We start from the raw sequence: 21,149 nt of genomic DNA, 5'->3' as shown, positions 1-21,149 counted from the left end.
TTCTAACCCAGGCTCAAACACAGGGCTCTGGCATTCATCCTGCAGTGTGCAGACCCAAGCAAAGTGACCATATCCCAGAGATCCTAGCACACCCCCATCCCCCAAATGTGGCCACAATGGGCATGTGGGTCCCATCAATAGCCCTGGCACAGTTAGGAAACACCATTCTATCAAAGCCAGCAAATACCTCTGGAATATCTTTAATACCTGCCACGTTGGGGTAAACAACACTCCTGATTGCCTCTGAAACCTCCACCCTCGCTCTATTCACAGTCAACTTTCCAGCACCAAGCTGGATTCCCTTTTTTACATGTTTTCCCTTCTCTTGGTGGCAGTAGAAGAGGGGGCAGAGGTTTCCATTGGAGAGGGGTGGAAGAAGGAAAGCTGCATGGACTTTAATTGCACTGCTCAGTCCGGAGTGCATGGGTCATCCTGACATGGCGTTGTCCAAGCTACTGCTGGACTGAGGGCTCATTGCAGGGAGATCATGTGATGGTATGGGAGAGCCAGTAGGGGACGGTGCTCTTGCAGCCATTAAAAATAGTAGTTCCTGAAATAGTTCTGTCTGTTGAGCTCTGTCTCACTTCCTTAGCCACCATTCCTGTTCCAAGAACTGCTTTGCAAGTTCCTGTTTCCGCACTGAAACCCTGTCCTCCAGCTATGTGGCAAACCCTCAGCCTTTCCTCTTGCCTCTCAGTATGCCATTGCTCCAGTTTTTTGTACCTCTTCTTCTTGTACTGGATCTGCAGGTCTGCCTCTCAAGAGTATCAACCAATCACTGAAATGCTTCCTTTTGGAATGGTCCGTGAAGATGCGTTGGATCAAGTTCCTGAGGAACAGCAGGCAGTATAGGTTGAGGGTCTTGAAACAGGACAAGAAAGAGGGTAGGTGTCTAAAAGTAGCTCAGTGGAGGAGCACAGAATTAATTAGTGTGGAATCTCAAGGACATAAAATGTAATATTTCTGAAGTGAACCAACACATTTGTGAAGGAATGCTTCAGTCTTCATACTCTGGACACAGCCTTTTTTATCGCAGTTACAGAAGTGCAGAGACCATGGTAAATTTAAAATTATTATCTTTATTGTGTTTCATAAAAATTTCATAACTAATTGCCATATGGGGTGGAGGCAAGTGTGTATAATCTTGCTGCAAAAGGCTTTTTCTGTCATTTCAGGCCTTTCATATTTTGAAAGACATAACAGTTCTTGTGGTGCCCTATTAGCAGAGTGAGATCTTATTCCAAGCTGCTGGAGGAAAACCTGCACTGTATGCAGCTGAAGTATTCAAACAAACACTCAAACAAAACATTCGTGAGTGAGTGGACAAATCATTGGTGGAATGGGAGAGGAGGGCTGGAAAACACACCCTTCCCTGCAATATGACTGACTTTCTGGAATTGCTGCTTCAGGAACAGTTGGCAGCTATTAGCAACCAGGACTGGGTCAGAATCCATGAAGGAATTAACATGATGCTGTGTTACCCTACACATGGCTTATGCTGTTATTACGGTACACAAACACACTGAAATCTACAGCTTTACCCAACCTCCACCTGGCAGAATGAGGGGGTAAAAAATGACACCAGATTCGTACTTTGGAGAAATGATTTTGTGATTTGCTGGCTGTATGGATTACCTCTAACTGAAATGGACTAGATTTGGAAACAGAATGCTGTTTCCCACACACTCAGTTTACAGGCAGCTGCATCAATCCAGGAAGAGTGATTATGGAGCGGCAAATTTCTAATTACTGGCAAGAAAACAAGAATGACCCTAGCAAACCTCTGTGACTTAACAGGGAAAATTACCTTAACAGCTGTTTACGAATGTTTGAAATTCCAAGTCATCGTTTTGAAGACCATGTGGTGAGCGGGGAAGGGAAGCCCAGGCACTGTGATACAATCCACCATTACTGGTCAAACAGTTGTAGCTGTTGCATTGTTTCTTACAGCAGTAATCCCTCTCATTACTGTTAATTTGAGTTATACACCTACCAGGCTCTGGGGGGGAGGGGGCTCCTGTCTCAACTGGTTCTCTGCAGCCTCAGTAATGGGCTGTTCCTCAGTGGAGGAGGGGATCAAACAGCTCTTCTGAGCAGGAACCAAGAATTTGCTGCTAATTCTGATCCACAGCCTGCCTTGGGATGGTTGTATTAAAAGAGTCACTTCATGCTCCTGACAGGGAGCCTGCTGCTGGCTCTCATCAGTCGCCATGCTGGATTCAGGGCACAGTAGGGCACCATCCCAGCTGACCAGGTCGTCATGTAGCATGGTTGGCTCTATGCCTGGCACAGTGCCTAGGACCCAGCCAAAGTGATCATGAAATGTGCATGTCGTTGGCAAGTTGCCCCAGGTGCAGTTCTTGTCCCTGGTCTTCTGGTACTCTCTCGTCAGCCTCTTTATACATTCCCTGCACTGTTCTCCTGTCTGGAAAATCTGCAGAGCTGCTAGCTTTTTAAACTATCTGCTGGTATATGTGTGGTCACTCCTGGTGCTTTTCTTGAAGTCCACAGTTTTACTGGCCTCACACCAGGGATTCCCCAAAATCTGGCTGTGCTCCCATTACTAGAAAACAGCTAACTTTGCATGGGCCTTGATCAGTTCTGTCTCCATTGCAAACCCAGCAGGCTCACGGAGTATGTGCTTGCAGATCAGTGATCAGAAGAGGATGGGTTAACACTGAGCTGAGCTGCTGCTGTTCACAAAGGGAGGGTGGCTTCTGTTTTCAGTAGATTAGATTGAAAATTGTTGGGCTAGAGAGGACTAAGGAAGTTGTCCCCTGGAATTGTGGCATGCTTTGGGATGACTCCTGGGACCTGAGTCAAGTGGGGCTGCCTCTATACCTCAAAGCAATACGGCTCAGATGCTGGGTCCCAGTTTAACTCAAGCTCAGACTATCCAGCCCTGCAGAGTCCTGGGACCCGGGGTTAGCACAATTGCAGTGCAGATGCAAGATTTGTGCTTGAGCTCGAGCTCAAACACAGGCTTACATTGCAGTGTAGACCTATCCTTAGAAGGTAGACTTACTTCTAATGAGCACCTACGTGCTAAGGAAGTGGCATTGATCAATCAGGATGAAGTGTTATTCCCTCTGAATGGCCTCAAGCACTGAGTTAGAGGTCACTGAGCTGCTCAAAGTGATTATGTAAAACTGAGGGCCTATGACGCTGTATTCACTTATCTGCTAACTGTCCAAAACTGCTGCATAGTATCTCTGTACAGTCTTAAGTAGCTGCCATGAAGTGGCTGGAATGTATTACAAAGTAGTTTGGTAAATACATGAGAATATTAATTGCATGTATAGAAATCAGAATTGGCTCTTAAATGACTTATGAATGCAGAGAAGAGCTAAAATCAAATAACTAATTTACAAACAATAATTGAATCCAGTTTTTTATGGTACTTCACAAATTCTCTTTTACAGATATTGTTCACCAAGCTTTATTCTGTATGCAAAACCACTTTACATACTGGCTAATATGAAATTAGGCACTTGCAAATAGGGGCAACAGTATTCCCTTGTGAAATATTTGAATTGAAACTGCCAATTATTTTGTGTTTTCATGAATCAAATGAAAAGGATTGTTTGTTTCTGGTGTCAATTGTTTATTAAAGAGCTTTGGTTTTCTAAATTCGCTTGAGACTGAAACTTATCTTTGATAAATATGATAATTGGCTAAGGAAGAACTAGACTTCACTTACACAGAAAACTTTGGTGAAAACTGAAATGCCCAGGTAGCTTGTAGCAATGAAGTGAAATCAAGTTGCCATCGGGGCTAATCAAATCCTTTGAAGATACTAAACTATTCTTCCTCTTTCCTGTGTTTTAAGGATATAAGTTAAAATTCCAAAAGTGCCTCTGGAGCTATAGTCCTGTTCACTTTCACTGGAACTTAATCTTCTACTCAGTCATTTAGACATTTTTAAAAATGTTACCAGTTGTCTTCTGTACTGCTTGTAATATTGTAAAGATACGAAATTAATCATTTGATCGTCCTTTTACAGGAGTCTCATCAATGGTTTGTCAAAGCACAGAAAATTGAAGTTTTCCCTGCTTTGTACCAAGACACCCTGAAAAAATGCCACACTTCCCAGTGGGAAAGTATGTACATAATAATAGCAGTATAAGAACATCAGTTCTATTCAGAGCAAAGCCAGCTGAAATTGATACTTGAAGTTAGAAGCCATAGATAATCTGACAAAAGGTGTTTTGTCTCTAGACCAAATCCCAAAATTCTTATTCACTGGGAGCTGAATACACTGTAGAACTCATTGACACAGGATGTCACTGAGATCAAAAACTTAACAAGACTCCAAAAAGGATTAGAAAAATGGGTAAGAACTTCAGGATTTGTCCACATGCGCATTGCAGTGATGAAAACTGCAAGGCAAGGGCTGGGATATTCAGCAATTGTACTGCATGGTAGCAAGCATAAAAAACACAGTTAAAAATGACAATAGTCTCCATTTACATTGCACCTTTGGGACCAGATCCTGAGGAGCAATCATGTTACTTGTGATGAAGTACAGGGTGTGTATCTTAGGAAGCCACCTTTGCATTGCCAGATTCCTGGACGTTCCAGGCTCGACACCAGCACAAGGTAGAGAAACCTTCAGGCTGCTATGGCCCCCATCAACCCTTCTTACTACTAAGGATCAGCTGGAGGTTTTCCATTCATGGCCATGCCTTCTTTTTATCAACTACACACCCCACTAAGCCCCTTACAATACAAGCACAAAAAGATCCTTCCTGATCCTGTGTAACTCGAGAGTTCTGTCCTCTGCCAGAGGCTTGGCATAAGGTCAGCTACACGAATCCTCTGCCACCCAGGGATTCTCCCACACTGAGGGGGACAGTTAAAGTGGCTATAAGGCTGCTTTGACCACAGGCACAAGCAAACCGTTATAGTGGTGCTCTGCATCTAGTCTGTTATCTTCATAGTCCTTTATAAACAGTGATTAATTAGTCTTCATCACACCCCTATGAGGTAAGTGAGTATTATATTTTATAGGCAGGGACACTACTGCAGGGAAACTTACTGTCTTGCCCAATGCTGTGGTTTGTCTTATTGGCAAAGATGGAACTGTAACTCAAGTGCTCCTGTACCCCCAGTCTTGTGTCCCCACAGACCCATGGCAGCTCTATAAGGAAAATTAGAAAATGTATTCCAATTTCCGGGGTAAACAAATCGAAAGCAATGATAAGTGATACTAAAGAAGATACTGAAGCCATAGTACAAGTTCTCTGCATTAGGACACTTCATCTACTACTGACATCTCCTGATTTTCCATTCCATGGTTGTGAAAAGATTAATTTCAGACTTGGGAGGAATTTTGGGGACCTCATCCAAAGTCAGCTGAAGTCAATGGATTGATTTCTGCATTTGAAGAAGATTTTTAGCCATTAGAGAAGTGAGATTCTTAATCAGCCTGCCAATAGGAGTAGCAAACAACCTTGAGGGTTTTAAAATGGATTTTGCTAATTTTATTAACAGGATTATATGACTGGGTTGCCTGCAATAGCAGGAGACTGGAGTTGATAACCTAGGAGGTCCCTTCCAGTCCTTATTTTTCTCTGATTTAAGTAAGCTTTGGATCAGGTCCAGGGCAGGGATGGGTTTTATCAGAATACTGGAGAGAGGGACACAATTGGGTATTAGTATCATTGGTTATCATGGTTGGTAAATACCCATAGTTGCATAGGAGTTTGATTAATTCCTGTGTTTTCAATTTGTGACTGTTAATTGTCAAATGAATTGTGCATACTACCCAAATAAAAAAAGTCAAATCTACTATCTATATTTAAATAGTTTATTGTTCCCATTCGTTAAGTATTTTTACAGTGTCAGATATATAAAGGACTTCTCAGTTTATTGAAGAGACTGTCTTCAAAGGGATTTGATACTATATTAGAATTGGCTAGTATTGCTCAGGGCATTCTTTGAGGAAAAAACTGGAGCTTAGATATTCAGAACACATCAATTATAAAATCAAGAAAAGACAAAACAACTGAAGTCTTTTGGTAAACCCTATTAATCCTTTGTTTTGTTCAAGTAAGTAGGGGGGAGAATAAGGATGAACAAGTATTTATATTTGTTAAACTTGTAGCGGAAGGTAAAAGTGAAAACAAGTACAAAATAGGACTCAGGTTGAGGACAGCATGCAGTACCTTTTTCTGTTTAGCATTTGATTTTCTATGAGAGTGTAAGTTCTTCAAGACAGGAACCTTGCCTTTGTACATGTTTGTAGAGCACCCTGCACAATAATCCTGACTGGGGTCCCTTGATGTCCAAGTAATATTTTACTATTTTAAATAGAAGGACCAATATCCTGGAATATGTAATAAATTAAAGATAAACTTCTTTCATATTTAAAATAGATCGTTACATTATGGAACTCAAATTTCAGACACTAATTACAACACTTTCCAAACACAGCATTGCAATGTTATGCATGAGCTCTCACATTTCCATCCACAGCCAAAGATGAGAATAAATGGCAAAAGGGACTCTGTTTTTTCCTTTCTTGTGTGTGAGAAATTTATCATTTTGTTTTTGGCCATTTTGACCACGGTCCTCTTTATTCTGCAACAAGCTGTATCTAAATTGTGGAGTGAAGTCTCTCAATCTGGAAGCATCCAAGCAGAAATTCTGTGGCTTCAGATAAATTTTAAAATAATTGTGTAAAAATGGACATTTCCAGTACATAAATCCATATTTTCAATTATCTATATGCAATACATTTTGTATGAATCATGACTATCTGTATTAGAAGTTGAAACAGGAGGCTTTGTCAACAGGATAGGGCTTCTGAGGTGGTGTAGTTTAGGATTGTGGGACAAAGCCATTAACTTGATATTTTGCTAAAATAATTTGTAGTGAAATAATTAATTTAATGTTGACATTAGTATCTGTAGGGTTCAGAGTCAACATCCACTGAGATTAATTTCACATCTCTCAGAGCTATTGTTTCTGGCTCTATGCAAACGTGAATATAACACAATTTGCACTTGGGTCATGTTTTCAACCCTGTTATCACAACCATAAGAATTAGAAATCTATTTTTGAAAGATCCTTGCAATGTTGAATATTTTTCATATATGAATTCTGGCTGTGTGAACAGCAATAAAATATATGGTCCTTTCATGGCTAAGAAAACCAATCTACCACATCCTTTTATGGCTAAGAAAACTCATCTACCACATTTATGCTGCCTGTGTTTTCCAGGTGTATCTTCCACATTCTATAGGTTTTCGATCAGTTCGCAGGCTGTTCATACTCAACTTTCCTTTGTAATTGTATGTAATTAAAACGCATATTTATACTTAACCAACCATAAGTTTATTTGTTTTTTTAAATGAGCAAGGCCCCTATTACATTGAAAATGGAAATATATAGCAGATAAGAGACATGTGGCATGGGAATGTGGCATTTGGGCTTATCTGTTAGAACTAAAAGAAGCAAATAGTTTGGAGGCATATTATTTCAATTAGCACAACTGAAACAGCTCACAATTACCTAGTCAAAGAGAAAATCTTCCTGAGAATTTGAATTAATAGCCCACAAAGCATGTAAATTTTACTAGTGCTGAAACACTGGTCCAACAATTTAGTGAACAAACATCTCTCCTCCCTTACATATTGCACAATTGCCAAATGTACTGACCCTTCAAGACCTTCCTCCCCACTGGGCAGAATCCTCTAGCCACACCACCACCCTGTCACAGGGCAGATGCACCGAGCTCCCCACCCCAGTCTGGTAGGTAAAGAATGGGGGGGCATAGGGGACTCCGTGAGCCACACTAACAGTAAAAGAGCCCCATGCAGCTCACGAGCTACGATTTGTCGTCCCCTCCCCCCTCCTCCCCTACCCTGCTTGGTCTAGTTCATTAAAGAAGTCTTTATTCAAAAAGAATGAGACCCAGAGGAAATAGTGCATTCCTAGCAAAAATATGGAATGGTGAAAAATTAACTCACAATTTCCCAAGCAAGGAATCAGCTATTGTGTGCAGATCTCAGTATAGTCATACAAACTTAAGCTGCTTTGTGATCCTCCTGTCTCAGCATGGGATATAATGTTCCATAAATGACCATTTAACTACTTGGGAAAGATTACAAAAAGCACACAACGTTCTCTCCGTTAACGTTATCTATAGGTAATTAAAGATCCAGATCCTGCGTCGTGGTGCACCTTAGACCACACCACCAGCAGAATCTAGCCTGAAACCTTCACAGCCAGCAATATAAAAATGATCTTGTGATAAGAGGAATGATCTTGTGGTATGGTAGCAGAGCTGGCATAGTAACTCCTGTACCATCTCTCCTCCTGTTATCAGCATAATGAATAGAGCTGGAACAAAGGCAGGTATTTTCCCTCACCCTTAAGATTTTGAGTTGTCCTTGGGATATTGGCAGCCAGTTAGCTTGGGACAGCTTTCAGGCTGTTCTACATTTTGCTGGCCCAGTACAAAGCTGACTCAGGATCAGAGGAGTGCCAAAGCCATCTTCACAGATCCACCTGAGCTTTGCTGTATGCTTTCATTCATAGCCAAGCTTTTTGCCGGTGATTGAGTCTACGAAGGCCATACAACATTATTGCCAAGTTTTTGTTTATCTGTTTGTTTGTTTTTGTCTTTTTTTAAGTGGGTGCCTAAAGTGAGCTTCGTCATTCCATATGGGAAGTTAAAATACATGGTGTGATTTTCAAAATGCTTAGCCCCCAACCGATCTCAAAGTCAGAATTCTGGAGCCTACTTTTAGCAGCATGTCATCCAAGTCTTGAACAGTCTGCACAAAGCAGCAGAGCAGTCTGTGTCAGGAAACAGCTAAGACTTTGCTGCTCCAATTCAGTCAACTCCCATTTCCTTTTAAGGACTGGATTCTGCATCCCTTAAAATGAGTAAGAACTACTCAGTGGAACTTTAGTGGAATTGCTCATGAGAGTAAGCATTAGTCAATGGGACTAAGAATTGGTGGAACTCCTTACAAACTACGAACCTGAAGAACAAGTGTTTAGAGGTGTTGCATTCACTTCTTCCAGCTAGGATTCTGAGCCAGGAATTGGTGTATGAAAATGTGTCATCTCTTAAGATGAGCCTTATCATAAAGCTCTCTGAAACAAAACTGCCTGTATGAAGAAGTTGCTTCAACTGAGCACCTAACTAGAAAAGGTATTGTACACGATAAATGTACCCAGTAACAGCTTTCAGTGTAACAGAATAACTTGGCTCCCAGTCTCTTGAACATAAAAAATAAAATAAACATTTGTCTGACTCATGTGAGAGGAGGGGACTCATCCAGAATTTCAAAGTTTGATGGATGAGGGTGGGGAAATGAACCCAGTAGGCTGAATGAATGCATATTTATAAAGGATTGGCAGCAAAATGTAGTGAAGCACTTCAGCTTTGTTTTGAAAAAAGCTTAGTGCAATTTTGAAAGCAACAGTAGTGGAACATAAGCCCTAGGGCATCAAAAAGTTAGAAAGACAAAGTTGTTTTTAGGCTACTTTCTATACTCCTTGTTTTATAGAATGGGCCAGATAGAGCTCTGAGCATCAAAGTAGAACAAATGTACTCATTGCATTGTTACCTTGTGCTCCCCAGCTATTTGTCTGCTTGTTGTGTCCAGCTGCCCTTGCCCTTTTTACTTGTGTTGTAAATACTTTGGGGCAGGGACCACATTTTTTGTTTGTTTATACAGTCTTTAGTGCAATAAGGCTTGAGCCCCTAAAACAATATAATATGATACTTACAGGGCCAGATTATGATACCCTAACTCACAGTAAGTAGTATTTTACATCAGAAATAGTCCCATGGAAATCAATGTAGAATAAAATACTAATTAACATGACAAAATGTATTATCTGGCCCAGTAAGAATAATCTATGCTGACAAATATAGGGCCAGACTCTCACACTGGTGAATCTTACTTATACAAGCACTCTCACCGAAATCAATGAGACTACTTATGAAAATAACAGTTTGCTCTTGTGAGTGAGTAATTCACAACATGATCCATGAGATCTGATTACTAATAAGAACCAAAGTGTCTGAAGCATTTATTTTATAATTAGCAAGGGTGGGGGAAATCCACTGAGGTTAATCCCTCCCTCAAGATTCCCCCCCCCCTTTTACTAAACACAGCACGTGGGATATCAATGTTTGGGAAAATATTTTAGCAAATATCAACTATATAATACACTTTTTGACCTAGTCAGCTCTATGCATTACAAATATTTAGTGCAAACCACTGGTAGAATAATTCTGTGTTTTCCCCTATCAGTTTCTTCAAGACAGTGGCCTAAATTGTGATTACATCAAAAGAATAAATTTTAAGAAGCAAGAAATGCTTTGAACCTTCTTATACTGTACCAGTTAGATTAATTTGCTCCTATTGATTGCGGAAAAGCTGTTGTAATGATGCTAGGCTGACAAGTTAAATACTACTGAAAAGTAAAAATGCTCATTATCTTCCTTGAAGGATGACGATGATGTGATGAGTGTGGCCTAGAAGCCTTTGAACGGAGCCTGGTCATCTCAAAATTAAGGAGTTTATTTTCTGAGCTTTTGTGATAAAGCATTTTAATTATACACACAAAATAGGTAGGCAAATCTAATAGTAATAAAAAGGTTCCAGTTTTTTTTGTTTTTGTTTTTTTCAGGAGAATTTTTTGAAGTTATTTTATTATGAATTTTAGTCTTGTTGAGTGGGGGAGGAGTCTGCATTCTTTCCATATCCATAATTTTTTCTTCCCTACATTTTCACTATAGGAAAGCAATGAGAAAGGCACAGAATCATGTATTTTGATTACAGATTTGATTGGAGGTTCATCTATTTTATTAAAACAAAATGATATATGCAGAACTGAGCACATAGGCTTCCCAGAATACCTATTTCAATTAATCCAACAGAATTTGTGCCAGAGTCTCAAATTCTGTAAATTGGGGTAGCTTCATTGAAGTGAATGGAGCTACATCAATATCCTCTATCTTAGAGTCTTGCTCACTGGATTAATTCAACACTTGGCCTTTCAGATGGGGACAGAAGTTAGTCAAGAACTAAAATGGAGGGTCAAAGTTATTCCATAAGTATACCTCAAACTCTCTCTCTCATTATTAATATGTCACTAAGGTCTAGAGTCACTAACTGTCTTCATAGGCCCATTATACTAGTATCTATACAAACACATATTAAGGTGCAGTTCCTGCCTTAAAGATCTTACAATTTAAATGTAGTTCCATTCATGTCATTGTGGCTATTCATATAGATATTCAGCTGGGTGGGAGTGTTGCACAAATCTATCCCTGATTATGGAGGAATATTATGCAAATCTAGCCCATAATAGGCAGTTTGAATAAAATCACATATGATAACAAATATTCCTGGCCACATGCTGCTCTCAACTACATTGGTTGACATCAGGAGTGACTCAGATTAATAGTTACTCCTTGTTGTGACTGAGAGCAGAATGTAGTGTGGAATCTCCAACCACTGTCTGAGGAAGAAGGGTATCAGGTAGGTCACTTTCCAGTTTTCTTTGGTTTACTCTGAATCTATATTATACATGTTTAGATGCCCTCTGTTATTTTCTTAGCTTGAGCCCAGTCTAAGCTACTTACCTGTCTCCATCAGCGTGGTGTATTCTACAAAATACTGTTCCATTGCCACAGCTGCTCAGTTCTTTGATGTACATGAGTAGAGTTAGTCAAATAGTAGGAAAAATGCATATTCATCAATGTTTTCATGAATAAAAGCTCAATGTTCAGTTTGCATTGATTTGTGTGGTATTATTCATCCTTTGAATATTTGGAAGTCCTCTGGGTATTTGTAGAAATGTTTTCGAATCCAAAACTTTCATGAATTGTAGCAGTAATGTTTATTCATTTAAAAATTCTAGCTACTAGGTACTAGTAGTATATTTTTTCATCCTGAGTAGTGAATAAAGGCAACAATAGATTTCCAAACTTTGTCATTTACTTTAAAAATGAGTGCAGTGTAACCTGTATATAAAACAAATATAATAAAATCCAGGGGAGTCTGTGATGCAAGAGGACTAAATTGGAGGCCATTTTGATGCCAAAGATGAATACTAAGTAAGAGAAATCCAAGACTCCCCATACTGGGTGGCTCAAAACACAACTTACTGCCTTAAGTGAAAGCAAATAAACAAACAAAATAATGGTTGTTAATGTAACTATTGGCAGAAATACTTGACTGTAATTCTTCACTGACAAGAACGAGTCAGTTTTCATCCCCTTGGCATGGCAGTGACATAGGGGACACAGGAAGGGCCACATAAGAAGCATCTATTACAATTTAGCTTTAAAAACAGAGTTATTGGTGCAGATTCCCATCAGGTAAATTGGTGTTGTGCCATTGGCTTCAGTAAAGCCACACCAAATATACACCAGCTGAAGATCTGGCCTATGATATTTAATTATCTTTAATGAGGCTACACTAAATACAAATACAGTACCCTGAAGTCCATTTATTGTTAAATTGGATCTATTATCCCTTCACAATTTTATGACCCCCTCAGATTTGCAACCATAAATAATAGATCCTACAAAGTATAGGCAATTCAAAGTGAAGGTAAAATCCTGCCATTTATTCACTACACTGTGATTGTTCTGTTCTCCAGCAGAAGAGAAACATATGCTTAAAGAAATCAAAAAAGGGTCTTGTTTAGTTAAAATGTTAGACATTTTATTTGTGCCTTAAAGAAGAGGTATTCTAACTTTCCTGCCTGAAACTAGATATTTTGAACACATTCCTCAATCCATTATTTTACACGCATGATGGAACAAACAGCCTACATGTGCATTCTAAGCGCTTATCTACATATGGGACTAATCCAAAAGTGGATTAACATAAACCAGAACAAGGAACTCTTATTTTGGAACTAAAACTGTTCACACATTGTTTTTCAGGAATAACTACTGTGCTTTAAATTCACACCCTGCCTTAATCCAAATTAATTTTCACATGTAGACAAGTCCTCAAACATACTCCAGCTTGCCACAGCTCAACTCTGCCACACAATATTTGACAAAGATGCAAAAAATGCTTCATGCTATAAGTCTAAAATGTTGTGGAATTCCTCTCTTAGAGTAAAGAACTCTCTAACTTTAGTCTCATAATTCTTTATGATGAAAATGAATTTGGCAAAATTAAAACAAGGGGACACCAGATTTGTGCACAAAGTGATTAACTTTTGGTCTAAAATAAATGTTACCCCTTGAAATGAAGGACAGTTGAGAGATATGCTCAGATGCATGAGTAGGAGAGACCTGTCCAGTTTCTTGTGATTTTATATATCCATTAGCAAATTAAGTAAGAAAGTTAGTTTAACTCAGGAGACATCTTCCATGATTTCATGTCTTAGAATTGTCATGATTTACACCAAGGTAGGTATACGGATAAGATCCTAACTCCACAGAAACTTGTTAAACTATATTATTGTGTCTGCCTAAACACAAGTGATCAGAACTGTACTGGATGATTCATAAGGACCTGACTAACTGGAAGAACAAAAGGAAGATATTGAGCACTTGGATCAGGCAAAAAGCCTGGGGTAAAATCTTGACTCCATTGAAGTCAATGCCAAACCCTCACCCCCCACCGGCTTGCATCGGGCCAATATTTTATCATATGTGTTTACAATGTTATGAGGATAGTTTCCATATTGAGTTGAGCTGAAGTGCTATTCAGATGGGATACACTGAATTCTACTGCTATCACTGACTCCTAGGTTACCAGGGAGCTGAAGAATGGGAAATTATTTTCCCATAATATACAATCATCTTTTATCACAGTGAACCCAAAGATCAGGGCGGATAATTATATGCAAATATTAGATAGGTTTAATTAATACATGTGGACCATGATTTAAGGTAACTGCTAAGTGAATAGGGCATGAGTTTTCTCTCTTAAATAATAGCTGTCAGCCTGGTTTAATGAAAGAAAAAGCATTCATTAAGATATATCAAATGCCGGTTCCACTGGATGTGGAATACTAGGTACAATGACCACCTTGTCATCACTTGATCACGATGTCAGCTCTTGAGTTTGAAAACATATTTGACAGTGTGCATCAGAAATTCCTCTGAAATAGTTAATTTTCATCCAATATTAATTTTGTCTTAAAATAAATAAATTAGATATTAAAATAAAATGGGAACAAATATTGAAGAAAGAATTTAAGGAAGATAAGGATTTAAAAAGTTTCTCAACAATCTACCACGAAGGACGATAGAAATTGTTGCAGCTTAACACTTTATGCAGGTTTTATTGCACTCCATCCAGGCTTTCAAATAAAAGATTACTATACAATGACAACTGCTGAAGTGGTAAGCTATAAGGTGGAAATGCTGTTCAGACCCTATGGCCATTTTACAAAACATAGGGATGTGTTTTGACATACAGGCGCAGACCCACATAGGAGGTGGTACAGAATCAAACTCTCTTGGGAAGCAAAACTATGCTGGCTCTATGCCTCCTAAAGAGTCCTCCACACAAAGTCTATTCCCAACAAGAGAGATACAGGTTCTCTCCATTTCCTTTGCACCACCTGAGCAGTGCAAATGGAGAAAAGTGACCCACACCAACCAACACATGCATAGCTCCTCATTTCCAAATAGCATTTCTGAAATGCCTACTTAACAAATCTCTTTCAAATAGCTAAGATTTCAACATACCGTATTTAAGAAGGGAAAAAAAGTATGGATAGTTAAGATAGAATCATCTTCTGCTTTTTGATAGGAGCCACAGCCTTTCTGCTAGTAAGTGAATGCTAGATGTCCCGCATTAACTCCTTCCCTCTGAAACCTATTTTACATCTCCAGAACCCTTTGAATGGAAACATTCTTCCAAATATCCCATTTAAAATGGCTTATTTCTTAATTTTAGATCATTTGATTTACTGATAATCTACAATGGACAAAAAGTTTGTTCTCAAGTTTCCTGTGTTGTTGTCATCTCAGTTGTCCTCTCTTCTGCCTAAACTAAACTCACTCGGTTTCTCAAGCTTCCCCTCCTGGGACCTTTTCTTTCAATACACACATTATTCTTGAATCCTCCCTCTGAACCTCTAAAGACTTGGATGTTCTTTTTAAAGCTAGGCGACAAATAATGTCCACTGTATTCCAGAGAAGGCCTAACTAATATCCTATTTAATGGAATCATTTCTTCCATGATTTAAGTGTAATCCTTTAATTTATATACCCTGGTACTCTGTTTTCTTGCCTCATTGATGATATACTCTCTCCTTTCAGCTTCATAGTGTAATTCACCATTTCTCACAGAAATTTCATTTGTTTTCTCTAGCTCTATTCTATTTATCTAGGTGCTTCTCTTTTCCTGTTGGTTCTACATTTTGAAATACTGAAATTTATTTATCATTCATTCAGCCACTCGATCAGATCCTTCTGCAATTTGTTACTTTCCTTAACTGCATCAACTTTGCCTAATATTATTCTGGACACCCAAATGTGGTATATTGAACTGTGTTAAGATTGTAAGCTGTCACTTTAAATTCTTAAGGGTTTTCTGATCCTACTTGCAGGCCAGAGGGCTCATAGAGAAGCAGGTAATCTGGCTCCAGCAGCAGTCAGTCTGCAAAGACCCAGCCTTGTGTGTTACTAAAAAGTAAAGTAGTGTTACTCCTGAGGGAGTATTTTATGGGTTTTGTTTTTTTAATCTAATTTTCCTGTTTATATGTTGTGAACACCACACCAACAACCTATGTAGGCCCTAGTCCAGAAAAACAATGTTGCTGAGGTCAATTGGGCTACACATATGCTTAAAGTTAAGCATGTGCACAAGTGTTTTGCTGCATCAGGGACATAAATTACCCTTTCCCATAAAGTCCATAAACTTGTTCCACCTCATTTCCTTCCTCTGTCTTCAAGATAGACGTATTCATTGTGTCATTACTGATCTCTTAAAAAAACCCATAACTTTTGCAAAAAGAAAGCATTAGGGAACAAGGAAAATGAAAACTGAAGGGAATTCATCCAGGCATAGAACGCCAGACAAATATCTGTTGTCTACTCTTCTTCTTCCTCTCTTTCTCTGGTAAGCTTCTCTGTTTGACGCATGATTCCTATATGCATGTTTGACCTGCACTAAATTCATCAGAAAAGCTGGCTTTAGAATTAAATTAAATGAATTTTTTTTTCTGGATAATTTACTGCATAAATTTAGCCTATATTTTCTGCTCAGATACTCTGATTCAACAAATCATTTGAGCAGGTCTTTTAAATTGTAACATTTTTAGAGATGGGACTGCCTACTCTGTTTATATAGTGTCAAGCACAATGGGCTCCCTGATCTTTGTCACTGCCATAGTAAAATAAAACAAACCATCTACTTAAATCCAAGTGTAGTCAATGGAACATAACATGATTAAAGTTAAGCACAAGATCAGAATATCCACAAGCAGAGCATGATCTCCTGAAATTAGTTTTTCAAATTTAGTCCACAATTTTTTGTGTGTGAATGTTTTTTATTTTCTGACTGGGTGAGAAGAGATTAAAAAGACTTGGATTGTTCACCTTGGAAAAAAGATGACTAAGGGGGGGATATGATAGAGGTCTGTAAAATCACGAACAGTGTGGAGGAAGTGTTATTTATTCTTTCATAAAACATGAGAACCAGGGGTCACCCAATGAAATTAATAGGCAGTATGTTTCAAAACAAAAAACGGAAGTACTTCTTCACACAGTCAACCTATGGAACTCATTGCCAGGGGATGTGATGAAGGCCAAAAGCATAACTGCATTCAAAAAAGAATGAGAGAAGTTCATAGAGGAAATGTCCATCAATGGCTATTAGCAAAAATGGTCAGGAATGCAACCACATGTTCTGGGTGTCCCCAAGCCTCTGACTACCAGATGCTGAGACTGGATGACAAGGGTGAATAACTTGATGGACTGCCCTGTTCTGTTCATTCCCTTTGAGGCTTCTGGCTTTGGCCACTGTTGGAAGACAGATATTGGGCTAGATGGACCATTGCTCTGACCGAGTATGTCCCTTCTTATGTTCTTAGGGATTAATTCTCATAATCAGGAGAAGGCACTGAAGAAGTCACCAGAGCCTTGGAAATTTTTGGTATGTCTTGTTCACATGCTCAGGGTCATGCAGAAGGAATTTTCCTTCTGGTCAGATTCACTAGGACTTAGATGATTTTTACCTTCCTCTGCAGCACACAGTGTGGTTTGCCTACTGGGAACTTATAGACATATTTCACTTAATTCCTTGCCATTTCAGAGGCCTCAGACATGTGTGGTGCCACTGGTCTCTCCTATTCTCTGCCTGTGACATACAACTGAGGTATGTCTACATTACAATTAAATACCTCTGGCTGGGCCTTGTCAGCTGACTCAGGCTTGTGGGGCTCAGGCTATGGGGCTGTTTTATAACTGTGTAGATGTTCGCGCTCAGGCCTTGGGGGCCGAGAGCAGGTGTTTAATTGCAGTGTAGATATACCCTGAGTTCCCTGGGGACTGAAATGGTTTGGTCTAACTAAAATCTTTGGGTTTATGGATGGAAATTAATGGCCTATGATATATAAGAGGTCAGACTAGATCATCTGGCCCTTCTGGCCTTAAATTCTATGAAACGTAAAGGTAGTAATAAGAAATAAGTGAGATATTAAACAGGGTTAGAGAATTTAGAATATTTTATACCTTTTCCCTTCTGAGCCCTTACACAGTCACATAGCCTTTAAACAAGACATCATGATTAGAAAATGTAGGCCACTGTAGTGTTGATTAGCTAGGTACAGTGTTTACTTTTACATTTTCTCTTATCAGAGTCACAGGAAGTAATTGCTTGTGTGTGTAGGGTCCTAGTTGGTCATATTATTGGCTGGATGGCTTAGCTGCCTACAAACTAGCATCCGGGTCAGTGCTTTTAGAAAACCCGTTGCATTCCATATACATAATATGCCTCTTCTGATGTGAATACTCAAGTATGTGAGCTTGAAATTCACATGCAAATAAAACTCTTATGTTGTTCATGGAAAGAAGAAAAAAAAGGGAAGATGAACATGGTCAGAAACAAAGATTCATTATTTAATTAGAGAAACTTCTGAAAACAATCTCTCAGCTCCAGTTCAGAATAAGATTCTAGAAAGCCGAACAAATATTCACCTCCTAAACCTTTGCCACCACCAATCACAGGTTCCAATCTAACAATCATACATGCTCAACTTTATAGTCTCTGAATAGTCCCATTGAAGATACTGAATAGTAGTCACTAAATTCTGTGCACGAGTCCTGGTGGGAATGTGGGATTCAAAGATTAGACATTTAGACTGACACTGGGCTGTTTCATCCGAGTCCATAAATTTGGTGAGACATGAAACCACATATATACAGCCATATAAAGTGCCTCATTTACTGAACTACTGAATTCTTGTATCAGAACTTCTTAATGGGGGGAAAATAGATAAAGAAAGATTTCTGCACATAAGTCACATCACAAAACACAAATAAAATGTGATGTCAGAATTATCGATGGGATGCCTTATTGTTTACCTTGTGAGAAGAATAAGATGCTAAAACATCTGAAAGCTAGGACGGCATCTACTAGCTAGGAATCTTGCTAATTCAAGTTCATTTGCATCATTTTTCCTGGAAGAATCTTTTAACAAAGAGAGAACCATGAGACAGAGAAGGAAATTGTCTGAATGAATGAATGAAAGAAAGGAGAAAGATTACATGGGAAGAGGATATTTCAAACACAACATCTTAGCAACTGTCTCCAACTTGAAGATAATCAAAACTAACATGAAGCAATTTAATTTCTCATTTCAGATCTTAGCTTAGTTCTAAGAAATGTCCTTCAGCAAGAAAGTATTTTCTTCACAATATATAGAGATACCCCAAATCTTTCAATAAAATTCCTGTAGTCTTTTACTATTTCATTCCTTTTTTTATTTTCTGATTTGTTTGTTTTTTTTACCACAGTTTTATTTTCCATCTACTTTGCCAGGGATTCCCACAGGGGCAATAACTTTGTGGGTGACAGGCTTTTTATTTAGGACAATATGATAGTGTCATGATAGTGATGCCTACAGACTCAAAAGCATAAACTTTTCTTAGAAGATTTGACGAGCTGAAAAGGGGATCTGCTTTCAGAAAGCATTTACTCAGGGCCAGATTCTCAGAAGTGCTCACATCCCATTTAGGCACAAAAATAAATGATTGTGAGTGTCACAATGAGATCTCTGGAAAGAAGTGAGCAGAGAAAGGGAGTAGAACACACCATAACTCAACCTGTATATACAACAGCCAGAGAGAGAATTCGCTTCATTTGATAAAGAGATGCCTCAATTACTTCCCCACTCCCTTGTAGAACCAAGGAACCCCAAGACTAATTGTGCTTCTGAGGTGCCATGCTTCCCAGTGATTCTCCTAGTGTAGTGGTGAACCTTCCTTTAGTATGTGGAGTAGTCTTTTATTAAAGCAAGGAGAGCTTGTATTTAAACAACTGAATTACCTCATTCATTTATTACACAGCTGTAACAGCCCAGAAACCACGCCCCTGAAGTTCCTTCTGCTGCTCTGCACACCTGTGCTGCCCTGCCATCCCATATTGTGTGCCCTGCCATCCCATATTGGAGGAGGGGTGTGAAATTTTTCACCTGTTCAGCCACACTCCATCTCCTCATGCAAGAATAACTGTTCCACACAAGATCTTTTTATTGCTTCAAATTAAGAAATATCAGGTGCTTAGTACACAATAGTACCCTAGAGAACCTAGATTTTGTTGATGAGAGAGCTCAAAGTTTCAGCTCAATCAACATATGAATAAAGATTACAATCCTGCCTAGAATCAGAAAAGTGATGGGGCTAACAGTTATCAAAAAGCAAATCTAATGAGAACCTCAGCAACGTCCAACTCAAGTATTACCTTAGAAGGCAAAGGACTACAATAAATGAGCCAATTTACATCTCTTGGCAGTAATGGGCAACCCAATGGGCATATCCAGAAGGAAATACTATCAAACTGGCAAGGCAGCATCTGCATTCACCAGCTTGAACATGGTTTGGTCATAGATAATCTACAATTTAACAACCAACTATGAATCTCCTACTTAAAAATTATTTCCATCTTAACATACAGATGGAAAGACTGGAGATCAACTAAAAGTACAGATAAATGCCTAAATGCCTTAGAACAATACTAGGTGTTAAATTGAATGGATTTATAACAAGGGAGGATATTTGTCAGAGAGTTCAACCACCCCTTATCTCTAAAGTTATACAAAAGAAAAGATGGAAATATTTGGCATATGTTAAGAATGAAGCCAATCAGAACATCTGCTCTGGCAGGCGTGCCACTGGGCAGCTGGAGAAACTTGCAAAATGGGTCAACTGAAAGAAACCTTCCGTCAAACCTTACTCAGGAACAGAAAACTTAACAACAAAATGCAAAGCACAGACCGGGATATACAGAGATAGCAGAGCCTCATTTTTCTCTAAACAATGTCTGATGGTGGGAAGGATTCAGATTTGCTCAGTGTACAGCTGAATATATAATCTTGGGGTTGGGGCCATATCTTGTCTACATGTCAGCCAAGGAGTTCAATAATGTTAGTTTTAACCTTAGCTAATTCTTAGACAAAGCAAGCCTAACAATACATCCTTATATATAAAAATATAATATGTGGATCTATTTATATTTATCTACTTAAGACATTTTTAATGGAAGGTATTTTAATTTCAAAATGATATCTGACCTGGGTGGCCATATTAAAAAGATAAGAATTAATCGTTGTTGCACAATGATTTTATACAAAACTATGTAAGATCTTCATCTCACCAGTTTTAATAGAAGCTGCCCATTATTCTAGACAAATACCAATGTATTCAAATTTACCTTATTGACAGATAGACGGTCTAGTTCAGCTCTGCAGTGGGGAAATGCATAAATGAAAAAAATAAAAAATGAAGTAAAGTGAATAGATATCTGCATCAAAAGAATGGCTCTGTGGGATACAAATAAGTAAAACATGGGGATGAAATGAATTGGAACTGAATCTATTTGCATTACGGATTGAACACGATGTGCTCAGTAGGAAGGCAAGCAACACTTCACTGAACAATAGAAAAATAAGTTGAATATCCCAGCAATGTTTTTAATATT

Source organism: Emydura macquarii, unplaced genomic scaffold (genome assembly GCF_026122565.2).
Source record: "Emydura macquarii macquarii isolate MOO-44397 ecotype Brisbane River unplaced genomic scaffold, CSIRO-AGI_Emac_v2 contig_1390, whole genome shotgun sequence".
In the NCBI taxonomy this organism is placed as follows: domain Eukaryota; kingdom Metazoa; phylum Chordata; order Testudines; family Chelidae; genus Emydura; species Emydura macquarii.
This window is presented reverse-complemented; position numbering follows the sequence as displayed.